We start from the raw sequence: 13,853 nt of genomic DNA on the forward strand, positions 1-13,853 counted from the left end.
ATATTTTTACAATAAAAAAAAAAAAATCTGTTCTTATCAGTTTAATATCTGATACGTCCCTTATCTGGGGACCATATATTAAATTGATTTTTGGAGCAGGGAGATGGAATAGGGGCTTGCTCCGTCCACTCCACGCATCGACCCGGTATTGCAGTATCTCTGGGAACGGTGCACCCTCCCCTTTCCAGGGGATTTTCAATGCTAAAAATAGTTTTCTTACAAACATCTGCTTTCTTTACTTCTCAACATGTACATGTTCCAAAATCCAACTTTCTTTGGAAAAACTCAGCAAGTCTGGCAGCATCGGCGGAGAAGAAATCAGTCAACGTTTCGAGCCCTCATGGCCCTTCAGCAGAACTGAAGCATAGTTTCAACAAGGGAGAAATATAAATTGGTTTAAGGTGGGTGGGGGGGAAGAGACACATTGAGGGTGTGGTGTGAGCAGATAATCAAAAGATGTCAGAGACAAAAGGGTCAAAGAGGTGTTGAAGGTGGTGGTCTTTGTCTGAGAAAAGTGCTAATTAAGAATGCAAGACAGGATATTCAAAGTACAGCTCTAGTGGGGGTGGGGTGGAAAGACTAAAGGTCTTTAGTCATTCTTAATTAGCACTTTTCTCAGACAAAGACCACCACCTTCAACACCTCTTTGACCCTTTTGTCTCTGACATCTTTTGATTATCTGCTCACACTACACCCTCAATGTGTCTCTTCCCCCCCCACCCACCTTAAACCAATTTATATTTCTCCCTTGTTGAAACTATGCTTCAGTTCTGCTGAAGGGCCATGAGGGCTCGAAACGTTGACTGGTTTCTTCTCCGCCGATGCTGCCAGACTTGCTGAGTTTTTCCAGGTAATTCTGTTTTTATTTTGTTTTGGATTTCCAGCATCCGCAGTAGCTTTTAGCTTTTTGTTTTTATCCAACTTTCTTTCTTTCTCTCTCTCTCTCTCTCTCTCTCACTCACTCACCCGCAGCAGCTACACACAAAAAACACGCACGCTCACCCAACACTCACAGACAGCACTCTCATCTCACAAACACTCTACCTCACTTATACAAAAACAGCTTTCACTTGCAAATACACCTCTCAAACACTCTCTCAGCTGCACCTTTCGCCTCACAACATTTTAAACCAGCTCTCTGCTGCCGCTGCCGCTGCTGCTGCTGACACAGCAACAATCAAAACTCACACCTCAAAGCTCACACACTTTACACAGCTACTCCGAAACCTCTACATCCACATTCACACAATCCTTACATTGCACAAGGAGCCCATTCCGCCCGTCGTGCCTGCACCAGCTCTCCCGGTGAACATTTCACCTCGTGCCTTTCTCCTGCCTTCTCCACGTAACCCGGCACATGCTTTCTTTTCAAATAATCATCTCATTCCCTCTTCAATTGAACCTGCCTCCGCCGCGCTATCAGGTGGTGCATTCCAGACCCTGACCGCTCGCTGCTCCTATCGCTTTTGCTTCTTTTGCCAGTTACTTTAAACCTGTGCCCTCTCCTTCTCGATCCTTGCCCCGGTGCAAACAGTTTCTCCCTATCTACTCTCTCCAGAGCCCTCATGATTTTCAATACCTCTATCAAGTCTCCTCTCAGACTTCTTTTCCCCAAGGAATACAGTCCCAACTTCTCCAATCTTACTTCATAACTCAACTTCCTCGCCCCTGGAACCAAACTCGTAAACCTCTTCTGCACTCTCTCCAATGCCTCCACTACCTTCCTAAAATGCAAGTCAAAATGCAATCCCTCAGAGTCGGCATGGCTTTACGAAGAGTAAATCGTGTTTGACTAATTTGCTAGAGTTCTTTGAAGATGTGACAAGCAAAGTGGATAACGGGGATCCTGTAGATGTAGTATGTCTGGACTTCCAGAAGGCATTTGATAAGGTGCCGCACAAAAGATTAATACACAAGATAAGATCACACGCAGCTAAGGGTAATATATTAGCTTGGATAGAGGATTGGCTAACCAACAGAAAGCAGAGAGTCAAGATAAATGGGTCTTTTGTGGATGCCAAGCTGTAACTAGTGGGGTGCCACAGGGTTCGGTCCTCGGGCCCCAACTATTTACTTGGATTCAGGAGTAGAAGGTACTATAGCTAAATTTGCAGATGACACCAAAATAGGTGGGAAAGTAAGTTGCAATGAAGAAATAAGAAATTTACAAATGGATATGGACAGGTTAGGTGAATGGGCCAAAATTTGGCAGATGGAGTTTAACTAAGTTAAATAAGTTTAATAAGTGTGCGGTTATCCATTTTGGTCAGAAGAATAAAAAGGCGACTTATTATTCAAATGGAGAGAAACTTCAGAAATGCTTCAGCACAGAGGGATCTGGGTGTCCTCGCGCACGAATCGCTGAAAGCTAGTATGCAGGTACAGCAGGTAACAAGGAAGGCAAATGGAATCGCTTCTCGGCCTTTTGGCTAAGATCAAGTGTTGCAGGGGCGACACCATGGTCCTACCAAGGCAAGGTCGGGATGGAAGGGCTATAACCAATCGCAATCGAAATCCATACCGTGGGTTACCTATCACCGTCCGAGTCACGGTGAACCACAGCGAAGGAGGATCACCTATGGATCGGGGCTTCTTCACCAGGAGGATCCTGTTGAAGGCGTGCGGCTTCCAAGCTACGGAGATCTTCACCCTGCACGACTCCCGCAAAGGCGGTTATTTTGACGTGACGTTCAAGCGGGTGGCAGACTGCGTCCGGCTCCTGAGGGTGTTCGAGGAGAAGAGAGACCTGCCGGAGATGAAGATCCTGACGGCGGAGCCGCACTTTTCTCTGCCGTTGCAACGGGAACGTGAGGTGATGGTGCATGTGTACAACCCCTTCGTCCCTGTCGCCGACGTGGTCACCTTCCTCACCAGGTACTTCGATAAGGTGGGGAGCGGCACTGAGATTCGAGACGACTTGGGGATCTGGACAGGCAAACGCCTGTTTAAGGTCACGCTAAAGACCGATGGTAAGGGAGCCATTTTCCACCCTCCTTCCAGTTTCGCTATCGGGGGAAACCGTGGCTACCTGGTCTACGCTGGGCAACCCAAGCATTGTCGCTCATGCGGCAAGGCTGGTCATGTGGCGGCCAACTGCAGCGCCTCCCTCTGCAAGATCTGCAAACAGGAAGGGCACCAGACAAAAGACTGCAAACAGGCCAAGTGCTGCAACCTGTGTGGCGAGGCAAGTCACCTCTACAGGACCTGCCCCAAACGCTGCCGTACTTACGCACAGGCAGCCAAAGCCGACCACGGGGAAGCAGAAGAAATGTTTCGTGTCACTCCAACCACCAAGGCCCCCAGGGAGCTCAACGGGACAAAGGAGGACACAGAGAGAGACAAGGTGGAGAAAGAGATTGAGGCAACAGAGAGCCAATCAACAGCACTACCCCCTGAACCTTCCAGTCCTCAGGACAACGAATCAATGGAGGAGGAGGCAGCAGTGGAAAAGCAGCAGGGGGAGTGGCGGACGGTGAAGAACAAGAAAAGTAAGAGGGAGCGAAGAAGAAGCAAAGGCGTTTCCCAGAGAAGCGGCAAGAGGCGTCTCCCATCCGACACGGATGACAAGGGCAGCAGCTCTTCGGATGATGAAGTGCCAGAGCGGCACCGACAGAAGAGGCGGCAAAGCTCCAGGGCGTTGGAGGACGAGACACCCGAGCTCCAGAAAATTGGAGACAACAAGGAGACCAGCGCACCCCAACTTTGCCTGCAACCTGAGGAGGCCAGTGCACCACAGCCCCTGGAATCTGGGAGCAGTGAGGCAATCATCGCACCCCAGCTCCAGGAAGCCGGGAACAGCAACACCCCAGAGGGGGTGAGTTTTGGAGAAGCTTCTCCAGCAAAGGTCATCTCAAAATCCGCTCGCTACGTGAACCTCCAGATGCCACTGGAACAGAACACGGCCAAGGAGATCTACCTCAGCCCATCCAAAGTGAAGGAATTTGAGCTCACTACGGGTATGAAGGAGCAGACTAAAGGTCTGGGACTCTCAGAGACAGTGGGTTTGGTAGGAGAATAAATGCTTTAAAATGGGTTTAAAGATTGTATCCATAAATGTGCGTAGCATTAAATCTACTACGCGATGTGTTGCGACCTTGGACTACCTAGCCAAGGTCAAAGCTGACCTGTTGTTTCTGCAGGAGTGTGCGATACCGCACCTCAGCTCCTACAGGCAATGGTCACGATGGTGGTCCCACGGGCCATCGATCTGGTCGGGCGGAAACGACTCTCGTTCCTCCGGCCTGGGTATTCTGCTGCGGGGAGGCAACTTCACCGTCTCCGAGGTCAAGGAGGTGGTGGGCGGGCGACTCCTGGTAGCAGACGTAATGTACAAGAACGCTCCACTCCGGTTAATTAACGTGTACGGCCCGGCACAAGGGGCTGAGCGGCTGGAGGTTTTTCAGCAGCTCCCACTGCTGCTGGCGACCTCCAGGCCGGTCATTCTGGGCGGGGACTTCAACTGCATCATCGATGCGGCTGGACGATCCGGCAGGGCCGGAAGCAGATTGGACGCTACGTCCAGATCCCTGATGGAAACAGTTAAGGATGCCAAGCTGCACGACGTCTTCAGCAACCCTGCAGACGGAGCGCAGCGTAGATACACCTGGTCGCGGCCAGACGGGTCCATTCGTTCCAGGATAGACTTCCTGTTTGTGTCCCGTGCATTCACAGTCAGATCCACCGAGGTCAAGCCGGTGTTCTTCTCTGACCACTGCCTCCTACTGGCGGACTGCCACTTGGAGGAAGACCTGAGGGTGGGCAGGGGGGCATGGAAGCTAAATGTGCAACTGCTGACCCCAGAGAACATTGAGGAGCTCAAGAGGGATTACAAAGGTTGGAGAACCGTGAAACCCCTCTTTGAGTCCCTGACACACTGGTGGGAAGTGATCAAGGGAAGCATCAAGAGGTTTTTCATCCGCAAAGGCACCCAGAAAGCTAGAAAGGAACAGAGGGAAATGTCCCGACTCCAGGAAAAGATGCAGAATCTGCTCCGGCTGCAGTCGATGGGGGTGGATGTCAAGGAGGAGCTCCAAGAGGTGAAGGGCCAGCAAGCCTCGCACTTTGCCTCGGAGGCCTCCAAGATCATCTTCCGTTCCAGAGTCCGCTCCGTGGAGCAGGATGAGACGTGCTCACGTTTCTTCTTCCAAAAGGTACACAGAGAGCGCTCTGTGATCAGCAGCCTGAAGGAAGAAGACGGCTCAGTAAAGTCATCACGGTCCGACATTCTGAGGATCAGCAAATCCTTTTATGGCGGACTGTATGACGTGAAGCCCACGGACAGCACGGCCTCCCAGTCCTTCCTGTCCTCTATCACGGAGGTCTTAGACCACAGTACGCGGGAGAGCCTAGACAAACCGCTAACTCCTGACGAACTGACTAAGGCCCTCGAGTCCTTCGAGAAGAGTAAAACCCCCGGAAGCGACGGCCTGCCGGCGGAGTTGTATTCGGCTCTGTGGGACTTGATCGGCCCAGACCTGCTAGCAGTGTACGAGAGTATGCTCCTGGCCGGCAGCATGTCAGAATCCATGAGGAAAGGCATCATCACCCTCATCTACAAGCACAAGGGGGAAAGGGAGGAAATTAGAAATTGGCGACCCATTTCACTGTTGAATGTGGACTATAAGATTCTGTCCAAGGTCATCGCCAACCGGGTCAAATCCGCTCTGGAATTGGTGATTCACCCTGACCAGACCTGCTCTGTGCCAGGCAGGAAGATCTCTGACAGCCTGGCGCTGCTCAGGGATACGATTGCCTATGTACAGGACAGGGGTGTGGATACCTGCCTCATCAGCTTGGATCAGGAGAAGGCCTTTGACAGAATATCGCACACCTACATGGGGGATGTGCTCTCCAAAATGGGGTTTGGGGAGGGAATTCGAAATTGGATCCAACTGCTCTACACTAACATCAGTAGCGCAGTCTCAATCAATGGGTGGGAAACAGATAGCTTTCCGATTAAATCTGGAGTCAGGCAGGGCTGCCCTCTCTCGCCTGTCCTTTTTGTGTGCTGCATAGAACCCTTTGCCGAGTCCATCAGGAAGGATCCGGGCATAAGAGGAGTGACGATCCCAGGCAGTGGAGGCACTCAGGTAAAAGCCTCCCTGTACATGGACGACGTCGCCGTCTTCTGCTCGGATCCGCTGTCGGTGCGCAGACTGATGCACGTCTGCGACCAGTTTGAACTGGCCTCGGGAGCCAAGGTAAATCGTGGGAAGAGCGAGGCCATGTTCTTTGGGAACTGGGCTGACCGATCCTTTGTCCCCTTCACTGTCAGGGCTGACGGCCTGAAGGTGCTGGGGATATGGTTCGGAGGGACCGGGGCATGCGTTAGAAACTGGAAGGAGCGAGTGGCTATGGTGAAAAGGAAACTGGGCATGTGGGAGCGACGCTCCCTCTCCATTGCGGGTAAGAACCTGGTCATCAGGTGTGAGGTACTCTCGCTGTTGCTGTACGTGGCGCAGGTCTGGCCCATTCCACACTCCTGCGCGATGGCGATCACTCGAGCCATCTTCCGCTTTATCTGGAGGTCGAAAATGGATCGTGTCTGCAGGGACGCGATGTACAAGCCTCTAGATAAAGGGGGAAAAAACGTGCCCAACATCGCCCTCATACTGATGGCCACCTTTGTGTGCGGCTGCATCAAGCGGTGCGTAGACCCTCAGTACGCAAACACCAAGTGTCACTACGTGCTGAGGTTCTACCTGTCCCCGGTGTTGCGAAGGATGGGTCTGGCCACGCTGCCGCGGAACGCTCCAAGTAGTTGGACCGTGCCGTACCACCTGTCCCTGGTGGAAAAATTGATGCAGAAAAACACCTTTGACCACAAGTCCATCAGGCAGTGGTCAGCACGTAACGTCCTAGAGGCCCTGAGGGATAAGGAGAGGGTGGACCCTGTGGGATGGTTCCCCGAGCAGACTGTCAAAGTCATTTGGCAGAATGCCTCATCGCCAGAACTTTCCAACAAGCACCAAGACGTAGCTTGGCTGGTGGTGAGAAAGGCCCTCCCCGTCAGATCCTTCCTACACGCCAGGAGTCTCACCCCCTCTGCACGATGCCCTCGAGGTGGCTGTGGTGGGGAAGAGACCGTTGTTCACCTCCTTGTGGATTGTGCCTTTGCAAAGAAAGTCTGGAGAGAGATGCAGTGGTTGCTGTCGAGGTTCATCCCGAGCAGTTCTGTGACACAGGACTCTGTGCTCTACGGGCTGTTCCCAGGGACACACACCGAGACAAACATCGACTGCAGCTGGAGGATCATCAACTCGGTGAAAGAGGCGCTTTGGTCTGCCCGAAACTTGTTGGTCTTCCAGCACAAAGAGTTGTCCCCGACCGATTGTTGCGGACTGGCACAATCCAAAGTCCAGGACTACGTGCTGAGGGACGCACTAAAGCTTGGGGCAGCTGCCGCAAAGGCGCAATGGGGAAGGGTCGCTGTCTAAGACCTTTCTACCACAGCGCACCGAGAGACTGGGAACTGTTTAGAGCCCCTCGGGCTGTACAGATCAAAATGAAAGGCTGTAAATGATTGTAATATTGTTTGTACTGATGCACCTGGTGATACATTTTGTAAAAGTTTAACCTGGATTGTACCCTTGTAATGTTGTTTTTGAAATGGTTTTGAATGTGATTGAAGATTTTTTATGAATAAAGTATATTTTTACAATAAAAAAAAAAAAATCTGTTCTTATCAGTTTAATATCTGATACGTCCCTTATCTGGGGACCATATATTAAATTGATTTTTGGAGCAGGGAGATGGAATAGGGGCTTGCTCCGTCCACTCCACGCATCGACCCGGTATTGCAGTATCTCTGGGAACGGTGCACCCTCCCCTTTCCAGGGGATTTTCAATGCTAAAAATAGTTTTCTTACAAACATCTGCTTTCTTTACTTCTCAACATGTACATGTTCCAAAATCCAACTTTCTTTGGAAAAACTCAGCAAGTCTGGCAGCATCGGCGGAGAAGAAATCAGTCAACGTTTCGAGCCCTCATGGCCCTTCAGCAGAACTGAAGCATAGTTTCAACAAGGGAGAAATATAAATTGGTTTAAGGTGGGTGGGGGGGAAGAGACACATTGAGGGTGTGGTGTGAGCAGATAATCAAAAGATGTCAGAGACAAAAGGGTCAAAGAGGTGTTGAAGGTGGTGGTCTTTGTCTGAGAAAAGTGCTAATTAAGAATGCAAGACAGGATATTCAAAGTACAGCTCTAGTGGGGGTGGGGTGGAAAGACTAAAGGTCTTTAGTCATTCTTAATTAGCACTTTTCTCAGACAAAGACCACCACCTTCAACACCTCTTTGACCCTTTTGTCTCTGACATCTTTTGATTATCTGCTCACACTACACCCTCAATGTGTCTCTTCCCCCCCCACCCACCTTAAACCAATTTATATTTCTCCCTTGTTGAAACTATGCTTCAGTTCTGCTGAAGGGCCATGAGGGCTCGAAACGTTGACTGGTTTCTTCTCCGCCGATGCTGCCAGACTTGCTGAGTTTTTCCAGGTAATTCTGTTTTTATTTTGTTTTGGATTTCCAGCATCCGCAGTAGCTTTTAGCTTTTTGTTTTTATCCAACTTTCTTTCTTTCTCTCTCTCTCTCTCTCTCTCTCACTCACTCACCCGCAGCAGCTACACACAAAAAACACGCACGCTCACCCAACACTCACAGACAGCACTCTCATCTCACAAACACTCTACCTCACTTATACAAAAACAGCTTTCACTTGCAAATACACCTCTCAAACACTCTCTCAGCTGCACCTTTCGCCTCACAACATTTTAAACCAGCTCTCTGCTGCCGCTGCCGCTGCTGCTGCTGACACAGCAACAATCAAAACTCACACCTCAAAGCTCACACACTTTACACAGCTACTCCGAAACCTCTACATCCACATTCACACAATCCTTACATTGCACAAGGAGCCCATTCCGCCCGTCGTGCCTGCACCAGCTCTCCCGGTGAACATTTCACCTCGTGCCTTTCTCCTGCCTTCTCCACGTAACCCGGCACATGCTTTCTTTTCAAATAATCATCTCATTCCCTCTTCAATTGAACCTGCCTCCGCCGCGCTATCAGGTGGTGCATTCCAGACCCTGACCGCTCGCTGCTCCTATCGCTTTTGCTTCTTTTGCCAGTTACTTTAAACCTGTGCCCTCTCCTTCTCGATCCTTGCCCCGGTGCAAACAGTTTCTCCCTATCTACTCTCTCCAGAGCCCTCATGATTTTCAATACCTCTATCAAGTCTCCTCTCAGACTTCTTTTCCCCAAGGAATACAGTCCCAACTTCTCCAATCTTACTTCATAACTCAACTTCCTCGCCCCTGGAACCAAACTCGTAAACCTCTTCTGCACTCTCTCCAATGCCTCCACTACCTTCCTAAAATGCAAGTCAAAATGCAATCCCTCAGAGTCGGCATGGCTTTACGAAGAGTAAATCGTGTTTGACTAATTTGCTAGAGTTCTTTGAAGATGTGACAAGCAAAGTGGATAACGGGGATCCTGTAGATGTAGTATGTCTGGACTTCCAGAAGGCATTTGATAAGGTGCCGCACAAAAGATTAATACACAAGATAAGATCACACGCAGCTAAGGGTAATATATTAGCTTGGATAGAGGATTGGCTAACCAACAGAAAGCAGAGAGTCAAGATAAATGGGTCTTTTGTGGATGCCAAGCTGTAACTAGTGGGGTGCCACAGGGTTCGGTCCTCGGGCCCCAACTATTTACTTGGATTCAGGAGTAGAAGGTACTATAGCTAAATTTGCAGATGACACCAAAATAGGTGGGAAAGTAAGTTGCAATGAAGAAATAAGAAATTTACAAATGGATATGGACAGGTTAGGTGAATGGGCCAAAATTTGGCAGATGGAGTTTAACTAAGTTAAATAAGTTTAATAAGTGTGCGGTTATCCATTTTGGTCAGAAGAATAAAAAGGCGACTTATTATTCAAATGGAGAGAAACTTCAGAAATGCTTCAGCACAGAGGGATCTGGGTGTCCTCGCGCACGAATCGCTGAAAGCTAGTATGCAGGTACAGCAGGTAACAAGGAAGGCAAATGGAATCGCTTCTCGGCCTTTTGGCTAAGATCAAGTGTTGCAGGGGCGACACCATGGTCCTACCAAGGCAAGGTCGGGATGGAAGGGCTATAACCAATCGCAATCGAAATCCATACCGTGGGTTACCTATCACCGTCCGAGTCACGGTGAACCACAGCGAAGGAGGATCACCTATGGATCGGGGCTTCTTCACCAGGAGGATCCTGTTGAAGGCGTGCGGCTTCCAAGCTACGGAGATCTTCACCCTGCACGACTCCCGCAAAGGCGGTTATTTTGACGTGACGTTCAAGCGGGTGGCAGACTGCGTCCGGCTCCTGAGGGTGTTCGAGGAGAAGAGAGACCTGCCGGAGATGAAGATCCTGACGGCGGAGCCGCACTTCTCTCTGCCGTTGCAACGGGAACGTGAGGTGATGGTGCATGTGTACAACCCCTTCGTCCCTGTCGCCGACGTGGTCACCTTCCTCACCAGGTACTTCGATAAGGTGGGGAGCGGCACCGAGATTCGAGACGACTTGGGGATCTGGACAGGCAAACGCCTGTTTAAGGTCACGCTAAAGACCGATGGTAAGGGAGCCATTTTCCACCCTCCTTCCAGTTTCGCTATCGGGGGAAACCGTGGCTACCTGGTCTACGCTGGGCAACCCAAGCATTGTCGCTCATGCGGCAAGGCTGGTCATGTGGCGGCCAACTGCAGCGCCTCCCTCTGCAAGATCTGCAAACAGGAAGGGCACCAGACAAAAGACTGCAAACAGGCCAAGTGCTGCAACCTGTGTGGCGAGGCAAGTCACCTCTACAGGACCTGCCCCAAACGCTGCCGTACTTACGCACAGGCAGCCAAAGCCGACCACGGGGAAGCAGAAGAAATGTTCCGTGTCACTCCAACCACCAAGGCCCCCAGGGAGCTCAACGGGACAAAGGAGGACACAGAGAGAGACAAGGTGGAGAAAGAGATTGAGGCAACAGAGAGCCAATCAACAGCACTACCCCCTGAACCTCCCAGTCCTCAGGACAGCGAATCAATGGAGGAGGAGGCAGCAGTGGAAAAGCAACAGGGGGAGTGGCGGACGGTGAAGAAGAAGGAAAGTAAGAGGGAGCGAAGAAGAAGCAAAGGCGTTTCCCAGAGAAGCGGCAAGAGGCGTCTCCCATCCGACACGGATGACAAGGGCAGCAGCTCTTCGGATGATGAAGTGCCAGAGCGGCACCGACAGAAGAGGCGGCAAAGCTCCAGGGCGTTGGAGGACGAGACACCCGAGCTCCAGAAAATTGGAGACAACAAGGAGACCAGCGCACCCCAACTTTGCCTGCAACCTGAGGAGGCCAGTGCACCACAGCCCCTGGAATCTGGGAGCAGTGAGGCAATCATCGCACCCCAGCTCCAGGAAGCCGGGAACAGCAACACCCCAGAGGGGGTGAGTTTTGGAGAAGCTTCTCCAGCAAAGGTCATCTCAAAACCCGCTCTCTACGTGAACCTCCAGATGCCACCGGAGCAGAACACGGCCAAGGAGATCTACCTCAGCCCATCCAAAGTGAAGGAATTTGAGCTCACTACGGGTATGAAGGAGCAGACTAAAGGTCTGGGACTCTCAGAGACAGTGGGTTTGGTAGGAGAATAAATGCTTTAAAATGGGTTTAAAGATTGTATCCATAAATGTGCGTAGCATTAAATCTACTACGCGATGTGTTGCGACCTTGGACTACCTAGCCAAGGTCAAAGCTGACCTGTTGTTTCTGCAGGAGTGTGCGATACCGCACCTCAGCTCCTACAGGCAATGGTCACGATGGTGGTCCCACGGGCCATCGATCTGGTCGGGTGGAAACGACTCTCGTTCCTCCGGCCTGGGTATTCTGCTGCGGGGAGGCAACTTCACCGTCTCCGAGGTGAAGGAGGTGGTGGGCGGGCGACTCCTGGTAGCAGACGTAATGTACAAGAACGCTCCACTCCGGTTAATTAACGTGTACGGCCCGGCACAAGGGGCTGAGCGGCTGGAGGTTTTTCAGCAGCTCCCACTGCTGCTGGCGACCTCCAGGCCGGTCATTCTGGGCGGGGACTTCAACTGCATCATCGATGCGGCTGGACGATCCGGCAGGGCCGGAAGCAGATTGGACGCTACGTCCAGATCCCTGATGGAAACAGTTAAGGATGCCAAGCTGCACGACGTCTTCAGCAACCCTGCAGACGGAGCGCAGCGTAGATACACCTGGTCGCGGCCAGACGGGTCCATTCGTTCCAGGATAGACTTCCTGTTTGTGTCCCGTGCATTCACAGTCAGATCCACCGAGGTCAAGCCGGTGTTCTTCTCTGACCACTGCCTCCTACTGGCGGACTGCCACTTGGAGGAAGACCTGAGGGTGGGCAGGGGGGCATGGAAGCTAAATGTGCAACTGCTGACCCCAGAGAACATTGAGGAGCTCAAGAGGGATTACAAAGGTTGGAGAACCGTGAAACCCCTCTTTGAGTCCCTGACACACTGGTGGGAAGTGATCAAGGGAAGCATCAAGAGGTTCTTCATCCTCAAAGGCACCCAGAAAGCTAGAAAGGAACAGAGGGAAATGTCCCGACTCCAGAAAAAGATGCAGAATCTGCTGCGGCTGCAGTCGATGGGGGTCGATGTCAAGGAGGAGCTCCAAGAGGTGAAGGGCCAGCAAGCCTCGCACTTTGCCTCGGAGGCCTCCAAGATCATCTTCCGTTCCAGAGTCCGCTCCGTGGAGCAGGATGAGACGTGCTCACGTTTCTTCTTCCAAAAGGTACACAGAGAGCGCTCTGTGATCAGCAGCCTGAAGGAAGAAGACGGCTCAGTAAAGTCATCACGGTCCGACATTGTGAGGATCAGCAAATCCTCTTATGCCGGACTGTATGACGTGAAGCCCACGGACAGCACGGCTTCCCAGTCCTTCCTGTCCTCTATCACGGAGGTCTTAGACCACAGTACGCGGGAGAGCCTGGACAAACCGCTAACTCCTGACGAACTGACTAAGGCCCTTGAGTCCTTCGAGAAGAGTAAAACTCCCGGAAGCGACGGCTTGCCGGCGGAGTTGTATTGGGCTCTGTGGGACTTGATCGGCCCAGACCTGCTAGGAGTGTACGAGAGTATGCTCCTGGCCGGCAGTATGTCAGAATCCATGAGGAAAGGCATCATCACCCTCATGTACAAGCACAAGGAAGAAAGGGAGGAAATTAGAAATTGGCGACCCATTTCACTGTTGAATGTGGACTATAAGATTCTGTCCAAGGTCATCGCCAAGCGGGTCAAATCCGCTCTGGAATTGGTGATACACCCTGACCAGACCTGCACTGTGCCGGGCAGGAAGATCTCTGACAGCCTGGCGCTGCTCAGTGATACGATTGCCTATGTACAGGACAGGGGTGTGGATACCTGCCTCATCAGCCTGGATTAGGAGAAAGCCTTTGACAGAATATCGCACACCTACATGGTGGATGTGCTCTCAAAATGGGGTTTGGGGAGGGAATTCGCAATTGGATCCAGTTGGATCCTACTCTACACTAACATCAGTAGCGCAGTCTCAATCAATGGGTGGGAATCAGATAGCTTTCCAATTATATCTGGAGTCAGGCAGGGCTGTCCTCTCTCGCCTGTTCTTTGCCGAGTCCATCAGGAAGGATCCGGGCATTAGAGGAGTTACGATCCCAGGCAGTGGAGGCACTCAGATCAAAGCCTCCCTGTACATGGACGATGTCGCCGTCTTCTGTTCTGATCCGCTGTCGGTGTGCAGACTGATCCACATCTGCGACCAGTTCGAACTGGACTCGGGAGCCAAGGTAAATCGTGGGAAGAGCGAGG

General features: G+C 51.4%; 2 pseudogenes; both read left to right on the forward strand.

The window, feature by feature from the left end:
- Positions 1-179, forward strand: LOC144669251 (U2 spliceosomal RNA; annotated as a pseudogene).
- Positions 180-7,648: 7,469 nt separating this feature from the next.
- On the forward strand, positions 7,649-7,827 carry LOC144669252 (U2 spliceosomal RNA; annotated as a pseudogene).
- The last annotated feature ends 6,026 nt before the right edge of the window (positions 7,828-13,853 follow it).

This window comes from Cetorhinus maximus, chromosome 28, assembly GCF_964194155.1.
Source record: "Cetorhinus maximus chromosome 28, sCetMax3.hap1.1, whole genome shotgun sequence".
In the NCBI taxonomy this organism is placed as follows: domain Eukaryota; kingdom Metazoa; phylum Chordata; class Chondrichthyes; order Lamniformes; family Cetorhinidae; genus Cetorhinus; species Cetorhinus maximus.